Genomic DNA, 3,257 nt, shown 5'->3' with positions numbered 1-3,257 from the left:
GAATATAAGCTGAACGCAAGCAGCGTACGCTCTTCTGTGTCAGCCACGCCAGAAGGATATGTTCTCTACGTGTATTTACGCTTTGATTTTAAAGTATTCTCGTCGCTTCATAATGTTACGGTTGAACCACCGATGGCAGAGAGACTATTCTGACTATGCTTTTCATACTTTTCTGGAGCTTGACAGTGTAATTTACTTGGCAGTCAATGGGACAGTCACAAGCCTCCCGGTTTTCATCCAAAATATTTTAAATTGTGTTCCAAAGACAAACAAAGCCTTTACGGGTTTGGAACGACATGGGGGTAAGTGATTAATGACAAAAGTTTCATTTTGGGGTGGAGTATCCCTTTAACAGATAGTTGTAGCACCACTCCTGTAGAAATCGTGGAGCTGGGCCACCTTGTTGCGAGGCTTACGCCAAATATCTCCCCAGCAACTCTATATAACAATGACACAGGAAAATTGTGAAATACAACTTTTACAGTCAGCAAATACATTTAAAACTCATGTTCAAAGGGCATTTGCTCTTAATTGAATAATTCACCAAAAAAATTTATTTCTATTCTTGTTTTTAGATTTTAAAAGTTATGAATCTGTCCATGGACTTAAATTATACAGACAAAAACAAGAACAGCTGAGATACTGTTCAAAATACCTTTAATTGTTTTCCACAGAAGAAAAGTCTTTACTTAAATTTCTGTTTTTACAGACTCCTCATGTCATTCTAATCTAAACCATGTTCGATTAAGTATTTCTTTAATGACTTCAATTCTTTAATGACACGTGGCTGCAGAGAGATAATACAACGACTATTTCATTTAAACTAAAGCTAAATCTTCACCACAATGCACAAATACCCATCTTATTCCATATCAGTTTCACCCCAGAATATAGGGGCAAATTAAAATCTCAACTATATTTAGAAAAACAAACTGCCATGAAAGGTATTAAAAGTGCATCATTGGTCAGTGACTGTAAAGGACTACATGGATGGTGGTACATGTAATAGAGGGATAACTTTGAAAAGCTATTGTAAAAAGGCAAATGAGAATTCAAGAAACAGAGAGCGTTACAATTCCAAAGCTGTACTTTATTGCATGTTTACTGACACTGATCACTATAGATGAATAGCCAAAGCAACTTAAAATGTTAAATAAAAAAAATTCCATCACTGTTATAAGAACACTTGCCAAATTAGCATACACTGAATGTCTTCAGACAGATATCTGTAATCGATGAGGTTGCGTTAAATTGCATGAAGTTTCTTCAGATTATTGGAGTCACAGTCATGGTTTCTTGTCAAGATCAGTCATTCCCCACTGCCTGCCTTGTTCTTTCCAGAAGCGCTCCAGTTCATATTCAGCTGCAGAGAGTGTACTTTGAATGATGCTGTCTATGGCTTCGGCAGCAAGGGATGCACATGGCTGGCCACATCGTTGAAGGAGAGCGGAAGATAGCTGGGAACTTCATCCCCAGGGAAAGACACAAGCTGGTCACCCTGATGATTGACGTGCTCGTGGAGCACCCAGACACCACTTTTCACTTTGTGGGAAGAAGCGGTGTCACTGAAATCAATGTCGTGAAGATTGGTTTCTTTGTATAGGGTCACACTTCTTCCTTGAAAGTCCACGTGCTCAAACAGCTGGATTTCAGGGTCGTCCAGGTCATCTGTGATCATCTTGAGGGAAGAAAACTTTCCTTTGTCCTCAAGAGTAGCGTATTCTCCTTCCTCAAACACCCGCTGCTTTCCAGTGAAAAGCTTGTCATAATACGCTACCCATGGTGTGCCAATGACTTTGAGAGATGAGATGGCGTTGTTGAAGCCCTTTTTTTCTAAGTTGTTGACATTGTTCTTGAATTCAGCTGTTCTGCCGTTGAAGCCCTCTTTGCTAAAAACAACAATCTTGCTCATTTTGAACAATAACTGGAGATCAGAGGCTGGAGAAGGCAAGTGCTTCTTAATCAGCTTCCCGTGGCTCTGCTGGGAAAAATTACTTAAATGGTGCGCAAAGCTGCCTCTTAAACCCCAAATACACCAAAGTGGGCGTTGACAAGGATATGACAGTACATGTAGGTCTGGCAGCTGAGAAACACACAGCTCCTTGGCTGAAAAAAATGGTCATGTGTTCACTTTGACTGCTGCTCATGTCTTAGATGTGCTCTAAACAAGTTACATGACAAAGCTATATGGTACAAACAAAACCAGACTTTTTAATGTGAAAAGTTTACTTGCGCATGAATCAATTGCAGTTTCACAAACCCTGATTACTAACAATTTATGGCAGCTACATGCTAGTTCCACGGTGAAGCATTGACATTTACCTTTTTTAAATCTTTTTAAATACATTTCACTTTAAATGAATATTCTCTAAAAAGCACAAATTATTTTCGATTTGCATCCACCATTTGAAATGATGTTTTACATAAATACCTCTTTTTGTACATTGCCATTTTTCTGAAGAAACGTCCCTTTATGCATTCGTTTCAGTGCATATTTGAGAAACACCTATTTAGTGGAAGAAATTAAGCAATTTGTTTTGTAACCACTTCTGATGCTTCATCACATTACCCAACACCTTCACTTAGTAGCAACTCACCCTAAAATGTAAATGATATCATCATTTATTCACTCTCATGTTTTTCCAAACCCACAAGACGTTTGTTCATCTTCAGAACACAAATTATATTTTTAATGAAATCTGAGAGATTTCTGTTCACCCAAAATTTTGATGCTTCAAAATGTTCATAATGAGATTGTAAAAGAAATCCATATGAATTGAGAGGTTTAATCCAAGTCTTCTGAAGAGACACAATGAACAGATTTAATATAGGCTTTTATTCGCATAGAAACTTTAATCAGCTAATAATGTTTTCAGCATTCAAATTTGGTCACAGAAGCTCAAGCATGTTTGCTTAACGTGCAAGAACCAATCACACAGCAGGTCTGACCTTCTGCGAGAACCAATGAAGTCTGTTCTCAGCAAAGTTAAGTCTCAAATAGGTTGTTTGCACATGACGTCATTGCTGTGGCGAGAAATGCAGCTGGAGGGCAAGAAGTGATTTTTCTATATGGGAATCGCTAGCAGAAACTCTAATTGCCTATGTTTTGCATTGTTTATAGATGCTCAAATCGGTCAAACCGAGAATCCATAAGGAGCTTTTATCGTGTATAAAAATTTGTTGTTCATGAGGGGGGAAAAGGCAAGAAATTTACTGAAAAATGCAGGAAAAAGTGGCTTGTAAACCTGCGTCTGCGG

Source organism: Sinocyclocheilus grahami, unplaced genomic scaffold (assembly GCF_001515645.1).
Source record: "Sinocyclocheilus grahami isolate Dianchi unplaced genomic scaffold, SAMN03320097.WGS_v1.1 scaffold1922.1, whole genome shotgun sequence".
Classification (NCBI taxonomy): Eukaryota; Metazoa; Chordata; class Actinopteri; order Cypriniformes; family Cyprinidae; genus Sinocyclocheilus; species Sinocyclocheilus grahami.
Note: the sequence above shows the minus strand (reverse complement) of the source record.